Raw genomic sequence first — 13,306 nt, forward strand, 5'->3', positions numbered from 1 at the left:
AATACAGCAATAGTGCCCGAATCCTGCAGTAGTTTACTTTTAGCCATATTATGTACTGTGATGTGTAAGTACTAACCCTGATGGTGAGTGCAGGGCTAGGCAATAAAGAAAACAGGTAGAAAATGTATATTGCATTGATAAATAGAATAGCTCAAGGAAAAGGAAAAACTGTCTTTGACCTGGAGTTGGTTTTCTTTTCCTTCCCTTAACAGAAGGGAGGGACACGGGCAACATTTAGTCTAATTTAAAAAACAAACAAGTAAACTTTTATTTTCTCCTAAGTTTTAACCTGAAACCTCTGCTGAAACTTAAAACGTTGAGAATGTATAAATTGAAACCACCATACTTTATTGAAAACCTGTGAGAACTCCTGTTCAACAAGTCCTGGAGTGCACCTTTACAATCATGCATGTGCTTTGGTGTGTTGCCCAGCCAGTGGCCAGCTGCAAAGGGTCACACTCCCTTCTGAGAAGCTGTCATCAAGGGGAGTTTGGCATGTTCTCTCCATGGTTACCTTGGGCCAAAGGTCATGTGTCACATTCACAGAAGTTCATTGCTATTTGAATGGCTTTTGAACTTGGTAGAAGCAGATCCATTGTCATATGGTAAAGTAACAATATACCTGATAGAATTGGTCACAACTGCTTCCCAGTGGCTGTGCTAAAGCAAGGTTATGGTAACCCTTGCAGAATACATTACGTGAATTTGTGATGATTAATACCCACACATGAATATGCACACTGTATTTCACATAAAATTGAAAAATGTAATGGTTTCCTGAAGAATTTGAGGGATGGAAACGATGGGATATTTGTGCATGAAATAAGGATTAGCAGAACTAATTTCAGAACCAAACTTTAAAAGAAAAAAAAAAAAAAAAGATACAAAAATGAAAAACTGCTTTGGTACTACTCTAATGCATTGTCTGAAATCTCCAGACTTTGTTCATTAGTATTTGACTTTCACTGATGTAGTGCCACTATTTCACAAATTTTATGATCAAAGAGGTAAACTTTTCAAAAATCAGTCTGAGAAAGGAGGCTACTGGTGTCTAAGTTGATATAGGTATCAGTTTAGCTATCTGTGAGTAAGAATCAGCTTTTCAAAATATTTAGCTTATTCAGAGAACATACTCAACTAGATACAGCCTCTGTGAAAGTATACTAGACTAGAAATAGAACAACAAACAGTAGGAAGTCTCCATCAACACATGTTCATAGCCCTAATATCACCCCATTGGGTGCTTTAACAGACTATACAAAATTATCAGCTTTATTTCTTCCACTTTATATAGGGAACATTTTCTCTCTCACCCCTAACATTCTACCAATGCATGGAGAACATCAATATTACAGATTATGATTACTAAACATTAGCTGTAGAGTTAAGCAAGAGAGAGAGGCACGTGAATAGATAAAGACTAGGAATGTGATCAGCTACAGCATTTGTTATATCCGTTTGTTTTAAAATGGCAGTGCAGGAAATGAAATGCTTCACACTATGACTGTGGTACAGCAGACCAGCTCTACTGCTCAACTATATTCTCACTGGTGAGGACATTACCCTCACCGACAGTCCAAAAATATAGGGTCGCATAGGATATGGATGGTATAGGATATGGATATGGATATGGATATGGATATGGATATGGATATGGATATGGATATGGATATGGATAAGGATATGGAGCCAAGGGGATCCAAAACACCATATCAAACATTTTGGACCTAGGGTTATGAGCTCAAATCAGCAAACTGAGAAAGGTGTAGATGAATCATAGCTTTGACTGGGACTTTTCTTCCCATTAGACAAGAAAGGCACAAATCAGGACTTCTGGATTGCCCTGTTGCTAAAGCAGCATAACAGAGAAAGTACAAGATAGAAATTACATTTTGAACAGAGCAATAAAAAAGAATTGGGTGAAATCCAGGAAGACATCAGTGTGGAAGCTTTGCCTGCTTCAGACATAGAAAAGGAGGAAAAGTTGTTACAATGACTGTCAGAAATACTTTCCTTTGCTTACACACAGAAGTGTTGAAAACTTCATGGAAGTCAAAGCAAGATACAGCTGTTGTAATATTTGAAAGTAGGTGTCTCACTAAGGTTAAAGTTCATGTGTGAGCATAAGGCTAGGAAATTTGTTGAAATTTGTTTGTGTTCAGTTTTTTCATTAAATACTTGTTTGATAGGTCAAGCTACCTTAGTCCTAAATTTCAGTAAAACAACATTTTTAATTAACATTTAGATGGTTTTGTCACTATATAATCAATATGAAAATTGGCAGTGTCCCCTCTGCTTCTCACAGGTTGAGCAATAGAAATGGCAGTTGTCCTATCGCTAAGGTTTTCTTGGTATAGATATGGCACAAAAGGTTATGATATCAAAATAGTAAATATTGAATTATATTTAATCAGATCTGATCCCTTCTACAAGTTTCATCAATAAATCTCAGTACACATTTAAAAGGAAAATTAATAATAGTACTTTATTCCTAAACTGGTAAAATAAATGCCTAAATGAGCATTTGACTGTATATTGTATTTCTTCATGCTAGGCCTGATTACAACTGAATAAAAAGTAGACATGTCATTTCTGTGGGATCCTGAGTGCATCGAGGCTGCTCTGGGACATAAACCAAAGCACAGAAGGTGGAGCCAGTTGGGAGACTGGCTTTCGAAATGCACCCCTAACACAAATAAAACACAAATGCAGATGCATCCTGAGTGAAATCTGCCTCAGGAATTCACTCTTCAGAGATGTCTGTCTGCCTGGCCTTTTGCACAGAGAAGGGCTCACTGCTGGGCTGTGATTCCACTGTTCTGACCCAAAGGCATTGCGTATGGGACTAACTGCACCCATTTATAGTATTGTTGGACTAGAGTTGGCTCACCTCCTGAGAGCTTGAAGTGCAGGATGAGCAAGGACAAAGACGTGCACACTCACCCTGTGGTCTGTGTTAAAAAAGGTCTTGACCAAGGGTTGTGCTACTGGTGTGCAGGGGTATCTGTGGAGAGTGAGGGGGACTGCTCGTATCTGCACAACTACAGCATCAAACATTTGAATACAGCAACAACTTCCATAACATGTGCTGGAACGAAGGCCAGAAATCTTCAAAGTTTTGCTCTTCTTTGATCACATAATGGAGAAACTCAGCTCAATTGCTTTTCAGGCAGCTAAATGCCCTGCTTCCTCCACATTTTGCTTGTCTGCTCATGATAACTTTATTTCCCCAGAGCTCTAACAGCCACTAGAGTAAGACTCTTATAAATCTGAACTGCCTGTTGCTAAAGAAAATATGCTTTCATCAGTGTGTGTTTTTGTGAAATCCCACAGGACTATTCTCAATAGTCCAACTGTCTGTTGTAACTATCCACCCTGATTTTCAGTAATGGCATTATCCTTGTAATTTTCCAGTCATTGAAATCTGGTCTGCAAATGGGTAACCTTACATGTTATGAGGTGTTTCATCCAGAACTTCACCCTCACACAGCCTCATTTCCTGCAGAGCCAACAATTGTTATCAAGTGACCTGCTACCTACTCTCTCATTAAAAGGGTTGGGTTTTTTTTTCAGTGCTATTGACACTTTATCTTCTTAGGGCTCATCTCAAACCACCTGCTGCAGGTGTCTAACTAGGTGCTGTGTCTATGCCTTTCCACTAGTAGTAAAGCAAGCTGAAGTCTGGCAGGCTGAACCACATATTACCCTCTTGACCCAGGATGTGTAGGAGATATACCACCACCTGTCATAGGCATGTCCTGTTCCCTCCTCCCACCCCACACCCCCCACTTGTAAAACCTGTAAAATATGTCTTTAGTTCCTATTCAGTTACTCTTTTACCTAAGTGATTCATAACAACACAAGTATCTAGCTAGCCACCATGTTGATTAACGGTGATTATAATATATGCATAAAGTATAGTTCAAGCTATAGAAAAAGATTTCCTTGTCTTGAAAAGCTATTGTGCATTGTAGAGTTCACAAACCCTATAGAATGGTTCAACATATAAAAACCACATGGCAGGCTCCTCCTTGATTTACTGGTGCTTTTCTGGTGTACTCACCCTAGGAAAGCTGGATACCAACCAGAACTGCATTAATTCCAGCATCCCTGGGTCTGTTATACCTAAAGCAGGTCCCAGGCCTTCAGGTGGAACTACAGATGTGTGGGGAATTACAGATCCCTAAGGGATCTATTGCTGTTATTAAACTTGTTTTCTAGTTTTTGTCTTCTTTCAACCTCAAACCAGCAGTTCTCATTACACTTCTTTTTCCTAAGAACTTAAAGCGCAATTTACTACCACAAATCCTTCCTCATTTTGATAATTGGAGACCATGAACAGATTACCATTAATCACCTCCTGGATAAACTGAACAGGGTGAGTTTCTGATATCAGGTATTGCTCAGACAGTGAGGCATTTCTCATTCTTGGGCATGCAGGCGCTTGACTTGGACACAACACTGCTTTCCTGCTCTCAGGCATGGTCTATAAGGAGCTGATCTCTCCCTGCTCTTGCTATGTACTTTGCTGATTCCAAGGATCATGCTCATTCTCTAAGGCACAGCATCACCCCAGGACCTCACGCTCAGCATCTGTCCTAGAGAGCCCTTCAGAATATGTGTATTTGTGATCCATTCTCCCCTAAAATTTTCTGGATGTGGAAGAGAGCATACAGAAAATTATCTGAAGCAGAAAAAGATAATGAAAGCTGGTAAAATAGAATTAGGAAGCTCATTCATTAATGCTGATGCCTGTACTTTGTATTTTTATTGCTGGACCATAAATCTTGCCCAGTATGGAAAGAAATACTTGCCTATCATAACCATCTGAAAGTCAAAATTGCTGAAGCTAGGTAGATGTCTCACAAGGCTGCTACAAAAAAACCCTGAAGTGATTGTGTAGTTAATCTTGTTGGTTTAGTCGTGTTCGTGGTGATTTTAATTACACTGTAATTTGAGCTAAGTCAAAGGATGGTAAGAATAGTGGCTGGGTAGAGGTTAGTGGAATGTGAATGGAAAGGAGTGATGGGGGGTGGGGGAAGATCTGATGGGCAGGAATATTGCTCTGCTCCTAGGGAGGGGGCAAGGCTGTTCCTGGCATGAGCATGACAGGGAGCAGTGCCAAGAGGCAGGCAGGGCTGGTGGTGAGGGGTGACAGCTGCTGAGTAGGAAGCGGTACCGCACTGATCATGAAAAAGGGGTGAGCAACACTGCACTGATTCTGGTTAAAGGGGAGGAGGTCAAAAGCAGGACTCAAAGATGTAAGGAAGGATATAACAAGAACAGAACTGCAGAGCTGAACACCAGCACTGAGCATCCACCCTCCCTGCCAGGCGCTTCACAACATCTATGAGGCTGAACATTGAATTCACTTGAATTTTCCCCTACCTGACAGTGTTGTCTTGTCCTTCACAGCTAGAGGCATATATAGCTGATAACTTAGCTTTCAATGGCTTTATTCAATCACCAGCTATGGCACTGATGGACCCTAAATTACTACTGTTTGATTAAGCAATCGTATCAGAGCTGTGTGTTCTGTAACACTTAAAGGAAATGTGTTATTTAAGTGGGCTGGCATGGAGTGGCAGTAGTTTTTAACCAAAGTATTCCTGGAAATGTTAACTCTTCTGTTAAAACACACCTAGCACAGCTATCTTGAACTGTAAAGCCCTGTAAGATGCATCAAGCAATCATTCTTAAGTCCATGCTGCAGCCTTCTTATGGTAATGAGGAGCTACTAGGGGTCAATATTAAGAACCCTGATTTTACTGATGGGGCAAAATATTTTAGTTTGATGGGGAAAAAGAGACAAAGCTCAGAAAAGAGAGGCTGGGGTTTGTGTTTCTGTATGTACAGTGTATGTGGCAAATAAGTCTTATTACGTAGGGGGAAATGGTAGTCTGTGCTGGAGTATACTATATTTTGATGTCCCGCATATCTTAAAAGATAAAATGGCCCTGAGCATGGCAGAGCTCTAGCTAGAGAGCAGTGTGTGGGCAGAGGTCCTGTGGACTCCTTTGAAAGCCAAGAGCTCCCCTATAGCAAACTCATACTATCTCATGGGATCAAGACCACAGATTTCTCCTTTGATTTTCAAGAGCTCTTGTCATACCAAAGAAAAGCCAGCATTAAATGTGTGCCACCTTTTCCCCCACACTTTGGGGAGCTCTTATCACAGGAGAGACTACATTTCTGCTTTCAAATTTTGGAAGGACACAGAATCTATTGCACTTTCTTACAGTGCCCTGGAACATTGGCTCTAAAGCAGAAAACTAATAATGGACACGTTGCAAAACAAATTCTATGAAGTTTGCTTTGTGAAGAAGCTGTTCCAACATTTTTCTCTCTTTCCGCCCCCCCCCAAAAGCAGGTCTCAGAGTAGCTAGCTGGAAGCCTTGCTGCCTTTTTCCTTTAGATACAGCACCAAATTTTGTAGATTTAATAGCAAAATTCATATTCTGTTTCCTTCTGTTATATACTTACATAGATAAGATTTTAATTTACCTTTTTTCCAACGATAAAGGTATGGTTTTCCAAGCCATACAAAGTAAGATTCTGTGCTGTTTCAGTAAAAATTACTTGAATTCTATGTATTATTTTCATAATCCCATTTTCCATTCCTGTATATCAGCACTTTTTCTATATAGACTCTGTGGCTTGTATGTGATCTTGCTTTTGCTATAGCAGTTTCTTGACAGCAGGATCAATCCTGCTACTGCCAGGTGCTGAAACTGCTGAACCCGCTCTGGTGAATAAAAGCTGTGGGTGCGACACCAGCAGCTCTTAGCTCCCACTGTGGAATGCTACATTTGTATTAACATGTATCTTTCTTTGTGATTTTTTTTTTTTTTTAAACTGAAAATGATGCCCTTTAAAATCTCTTCCTGGAGAGAGAGTGAGGTTGAGAGAGAGAGAGAGAGAAAAAAAAAAAAATACACTCCCCTTGGAATTTAACCTTAATTTGAACCAAGATCAGTGAAAGAAAAGCACTTTCGTGCATTGTTCGCCAGCTCCACCCAGCCAGCCCCTTATCTAACCTGAGTCTCTATTGCCTATAGCTTTGTAACTTTTGCAGTAGTACGCTCCACATGCTCTTACATGCTTTAAAATCGACCTAGAGACACTGTGACATTATAATTCCAAGAAACACCTAATGATCCTATCTCGCAAGTCCTTAGACTGCACAGTGCCACAGTAGGGACTGTCCTTCAATGAGTTTATAAAGGGCCTAGTGTGTTCTGCAAATAAACAGCTGTGGTTATTCCTGACCACTGGCAAAGGTGACAGCAGCTTCGGAAACCCCTGAGTCAGCTTCTCCCTACACCCCAAACCAGGGAATATTTAAACATTAGTAAGGCTTCATTTTAACCTGATTCCTTGGATTTCTTTCACCTTTAGAGGGAAGCAGCCAACCCTTGATTTGCATGACATCAGCTCAGGGTCAAAATTCAACCTTAAATACACACATAAAAAGCAAGCTTCCTTGTTTGCTGTTCAGAGGCGGACTTCCACTGCATGTCTCCTATCTACTGCACAGTAGATTGCTTTCCTATTACTTTTCACTTCCTAGAAAAGGCAGACAGCTGCTCCAGGTGTGGTCCACCTTCATGCCGTCTCCTATCCCCTACCAGCCATCTGCTCCCTGCAGCCATCTCCCTTTCCCAGTATCCCTCAGTTTCTCCTAACCTGTGACCACTTGTTCCACCTTCCCTCGCTTACTGTCTGCTTTATAGCCCTTCCTTCCGTGTCCTCACTCTTTCCTCCAAGCACTCATTGCTCATTATTCCCATCCCTGCTTCTCTCACGCTCTACAGTCCCAGACCCTGTTCTGTTCTCCGGGGTCTTGTGTGAGCCTGGCTTCCCCAAGCCCGTGGCCCTTTTTGCTAAGTGCTGGATCCCTTCACCTGCAGGCAGATGTGGCAGACACCTGGCAGAGGGCAACGCATGTTGCCAGCTCTGCTAGCAAAAATGGTGTCCATCATCTGGAGATCAAGCTTCTCAAAACTGAAGTCAGGGATCAGGCATTCATGACAGCTGCTCAAAATAAAGACTGAATATCATGCAGCTCAGAAGAAAAGAGGATATCAGTGGCTTGCCATGTAAGCTCCCCTTTTTTAACAACTGCTAGCTGCTTTTCTTTTAAAGAGGTGTTGTGTGAAATGTCATCTGTTGTCGTCCTAGATAGCCCAATAATAAAACTCTTCAAGGAAATACTGCATGTAGCATTGTTCTTATGCTCCTCGAGTGTTCGAAGGACCCCTTGGAATGAGCATGCACCAGTGAGAGAGAAGGGAGGAAGCAGGAAAAATCGAAATAAGAAATATCAAGGAGACATGGTCAAGCATGAATCACTTCGGTCTTTCGGTTGAACCCAAAGCAAGATCAGATTTCACATCCACCCTCGGCGGGGCTGGCATTTTCACACACACTGCAAACCTGTTGGCATGGGGGTGCCTTGATGTCATGGTCATTACAGGGGCCACTGGCATATATTTAAGCCCAGCTTCAGACGAGTGGGTTGGGGAGGGGATCCATTTTTTTTAAGAAAACGGCAGATCAAAAGAACGGTTATTCGTGCTGAAAAAACACATAAATAACCTTTCAGACAGGTAGGCAGTTTTAGTAGATTCCCACCCGCCGCGGAGCTGCAGCCCAGGCGGCTCGGCGGTGGCTGGAAACACAAGTGACCCCGCGGAGTGAAGGCGGCTGCAGCTCCGCGGAGCGCCGCGGGGGGAGCGCGGGCGCGGAGGCTCTGCACCTCGGGAGCCGCCGCCGCCGGCTGCCTCTGCCCCAGCTCGCTCCGGGGCTCGGCCGGCAGCAGGAGGAGGAGGAGGAGGAAGAAGAAGAGGAGGCATAGGAGGAGGGGGAGGAGGAGGAAGAAGAGGAGGCGTAGGAGGAGGAGGAGGAAATCCCCCGGCGTGCGGGAGCGCCCCGGCCGTGCTCGCCCCGCGGGGACTCCCCGGCCGGCCGCTGCCTGCCGCGCGGGGCCGCACCCGGCTCAGCAGCCGGCTCTGGCGGGGCGGGGGACACTAACCCCTGGCTTCGGGGGGCGGGCCGGGGGTCCAGCACAGCCACGGCCCGACAAACGCACGAGATGGCCAGCGCTGTGCCGCGGGCGGGCTGGCAGGGGAGCGGCCCCGCCGGCCCCCCCGCTGTCCCTGCCCGCCGGCCGCCGCCTCCCCGCCCCCACCCCTCCGGCACCGACAGCCCGGCCGCGGCCGGCGGCAGCCCCGCACGCCCGGGACTGGCTGTGCCCGCGGGACGGGGGAGGGACGGGCGAGGGGGCAAATCCCCACGCGTTGGGGCGGCCGTGGGCCGCGCTCCGGGCCCCTGCCGGCGCTCCGCAGCCGCGTTGGTGACCGCCTGGGGCGCAGGAGCCGGCGGCAACGCCGAGAGCGGCCGACGGGGGAGCCCCCCGCCCCCCGAAGGAGGCGAAGCCCCGTGAACCGCCGGCCCAGGAGGGCGCCGGGAAAACCGGCCTCAGCGCTGGGGCTGCAAACGCCTTTCGGCGGCCAGAGCTGTATCCTGCGATTATTTTGAGACCCCCTCTGTATTTAGTAAACCGAGCGATCATTTTATTACAGAACAGTGTTATTCTGGGGAAAAACAAAAAAAAAAAAAAAATCTTTTCTTTCCCTTTTTTTTTTTTTTTTTTCCACGTAGATCTTTAATTTTCTAAGTATCCTGCTCCGCTCGTACTGGCCCAAGCGCAGTGCATGTGCCAAACCGCAAAGCCTATAGCGCACAGGTCCTTGCAGATGAGGAGAGCTCCAGCCTGGGCCTTCGGTAAACTAAAGAGCTCTGTGTCTTCGTGTGTCTCTATATTGACTATTTTTATAGGGTTTTAGCTGTGGTTTGCAGCTCAGTATTGAAAGGCGTTATGGATACTTCCAGGGGAAAATTGAGAAAAAGATTTTTTTTCTTTTCTTTAAGTATAATGGCGGCTGACGTTTTCTCTGTGGTCTTCCTTCTTCTATTTTTTTTCCCTTACTAAGGGTAGTGGCATGGGAACAGGACTGTTCTACTTCACGACCTCATCGACACGTGCTGTGTATTTGCTGCAGTCCAGAGGATCCGACTGTTAAGAAGTATTCGATCCAAAATATATATATTGATTATTCGTTCTTAGATTGACCTGTCACAAACAATCTACCTGGTTAAGTACAGCGACCTTTCTTCTTCTGAAATTGCAGATTTGAAAAGGAATGACTTCTTTCCGTGAATGTCTTTTCTGATTAATATATACTGTAGCTTTTGTGCTATTCCAGCATTTCTAGAATGGAGACAATATATAAAATGGGAACACATCTATGCCTTAGAAAACATACTAATGCATATTAAAGTCTTGCATGTTACCAGAAACTTAAAGGTATTGGCAAATCTGCTAGTACCATAGGCTGAAATGTTCTGGTGTCTTAAATGAATATGTATTTGCCAAAAAGTTCAGAACTACTGTGCAAGGAACCCCTATTATCAGACAATATGTGAAAAATACTGCATCCATTATTTTTAGTGAAAGAAACATATTTTCATAGCATCAAGATGAATCTGGAAACACACACCGTTTTTCCAAGCTTTACAAATCCAAACTACTGCTAAAAGATATTGAGCGGCTCTTACAGTTCCATCCTGCAAAGTGCTGTGCATCTCTTAGAGGCACTTAGAATCATTATTATTTAATTAGATCTTATTTACTTATTACATTCCAGTAACCCATGGGTTGTAACATGCTCTGTAACAAAATGAAGCAACAGTCCCTGTTTTAAAGAGCTGATTAACCAAAGGTTGGAAATACCTCCGACGGGCCCCTACTTCTGCTGCTAAGGTATTTCCAGCCTCCATTTGGGGGGAGCACGGCCCAGGCCCACCCCGCTGTCTCTTGGTGGGCCGGAGCTAAGCAGCTGACCTCTCAGTGCAGCTCTGCCGGGGATGCTTTGAGTCCGGGGCCGGGGGGAGGTGTGGGGCGGTGGGGGTGGGTGTGTGCTTGTGTGTGAGACTCAATCCCAGCTAAAAAGAAACTCGTCAGTAGGTTGGTCTCTCCCAGGTTCCTAGAAGCAGCTGTAACCTGCTGGCTAACTTACACTGCTGATAATGGAACAGTTGAAACTATCTGCAGCCCAGGATCCTCCCAGCCATCCTTCGGTGTCCTTAAACACCTCTTTCCCTTACTCAGTGGTGTTTGGAGAGAGATGTCAGATGGCTTAATTTTTAAAATAGGAGTCGATAAAAAGCAGTGCCGAGGGAACAGGAAGCATTTGGAGATCGCTTCCATTCAGCAGGGCACTGCTGTGTATTTCTTGGCTGTCTCGCCTGTTCATCTTGGTTCTCAAGTGGGTTTGACCTAGTGGCTGGCACTCATATGGGCATGCAAAGGGTTTTACTGCATCAGCTTGTGTGTTCCGTTTGTATTTATTTAATTTTTGAGGAGATCGATCAAGCCATTCCCACCTTCCCTGTTGCCAAAGGGCACCAAAAGCCAAGAAAGGTGAGGGGAAAATCAGGGGCGTCTGGGTCCCCGCCGGTGGTTGCTGGGCTGAGGCTGCCCATGGCTCCTTTCACGGTGCCCCCCCCCGAGGGTGGCGGTGGGAGACCCAAAGACACTACCCCCTGCTAAACCCCCGGCTCGAAGCTGCCTGTCACAGACGATGGCTGGACTGGTTTCGGGACAGGCTGAAGCTGGTGGGTTGGATCATTTATCACTGGTTTTGTTTCCAAAACTGAAAATATTGGCTTCACCCACAGCGTGTGCACAGGTTGTCCCCTCTGCTGAAACACCCATGGAAACTCAGAAATAAGGTATGTGTGTCCCAGCCACCTGCTACCCCATGGAGGTAAGGGGAGAGGGTCAGGCCACCTTGGTGTTCTGCCAGTGTCCAGCCACTGAAAGGAAAAGAGGGTCTCTGTCCTAAACCTGGTTCGTTTTTACAATTTCTACCTGAATTTGGGATATGCCAGTGATTACAGGGGGAAAAAAAAAAAAAAAAAAAATCAGTCATCAGTCTGAATGAAAGTGATACTTTTAAATCCAACCATCTTTGTACCGGTTTCACTGGAAATACGGAATGCTAAAAATTAAATCCACAGAGCTGCCCTCGACCTCTGCCTGTTAAATCATTATATTTAGGAAAAAAAAAAAAAATCTGTTTAATTTGGCGACTCTCTTGTGTTTGTTTTTACTTAGCACTGCATAGCATTACATGCAACTTTTGGCCCTGGAAGCGATGAAGGGCGGGAAAGCCTGGGCCGATTTAAACCAGAAAGAAATGCAGGCTAACTAATGTCTGACTGGTCCAGTGAGCTGGAGATGGTGCCATGTCCTGCTTTTTACTAGAAAGAAATCTGGCGTGAAAGCGGGATCTTTGTTGCCTAGGAATTAAGTTGTTGCTGCTGCTTATTCCTTACCTGAACTCCTAATCCTCTGTTTGTGCTACGGCACAAAACAAATTATTTCTCATAGACCAAAGGGCTCCCTTGTAACAATTAAAGTCTATTGTGTAAAAGTATAAATGGTGCATTGATCATTAAGGTAAGCTGACTTGTAATAAGTATTTTTTGGACATGAAGTATGTGGTCATTTAATATATACTTTGGAGAAGTCATTATGCACTGGGAGGTAAACTACAAACAGTAAAATGTTTAGTTAGCCAGTTAATGTGTATTCTTGATCTAAACAGACCTCAGCAGAAACAATGTAAGATTTGCTCCTAGTTCTGCAGAAGACAAGAGTATTTTGCTACTGCCTTCCCTGGGAACAACCACCTTATTCTAGAATTTTTAAAATTTCTTAAACAAATAATCAGTCCCCTCCCCTCAAATAAAAATAAACCCCTAAGACACTTCACATAGTGGGAAATATCCTGAAATCCTTGGACCTCGGACTCTGTTGAGGTCAGTGCAATCTCGGTCCACAATCATTAGGAAAAGAAAAAAGAAAAAAACCTGCCCCCGGCCCAGGGAGTGTTTAAAAAAGGAGGAGTGTGGATCCAAAGAAACCAGTCCTGTCAAGGTCAGCTTTGTCTGGTGAGAGGAAAGGCAACAGGGTCAGCGTTATTGAGCGTGAGGAAATCCCCACGGGGGCTGGAAGAGGTCGGGTCTCTCCTCCTGTCTCCCCCTTTGACCAGCGCGCCCCTTGTTGGGGCAAACCTCCCACCCAAGGCGGTGGGATTTCTTACTCCCGGCTCCCAGTTTAGGGTGAGGTGGGAGGGCTCCTGCTCCCCGGAGTCCCATCTGACTCTTAGGAAGCGGCGTGTCCCCCTGCCCCCCCGGGGAAGCCAGGACGTCCCTGATGCGCTTTGCTGGGCCCCTT

The sequence above is a fragment of the Athene noctua genome, chromosome 6 (genome assembly GCF_965140245.1).
Source record: "Athene noctua chromosome 6, bAthNoc1.hap1.1, whole genome shotgun sequence".
Classification (NCBI taxonomy): Eukaryota; Metazoa; Chordata; class Aves; order Strigiformes; family Strigidae; genus Athene; species Athene noctua.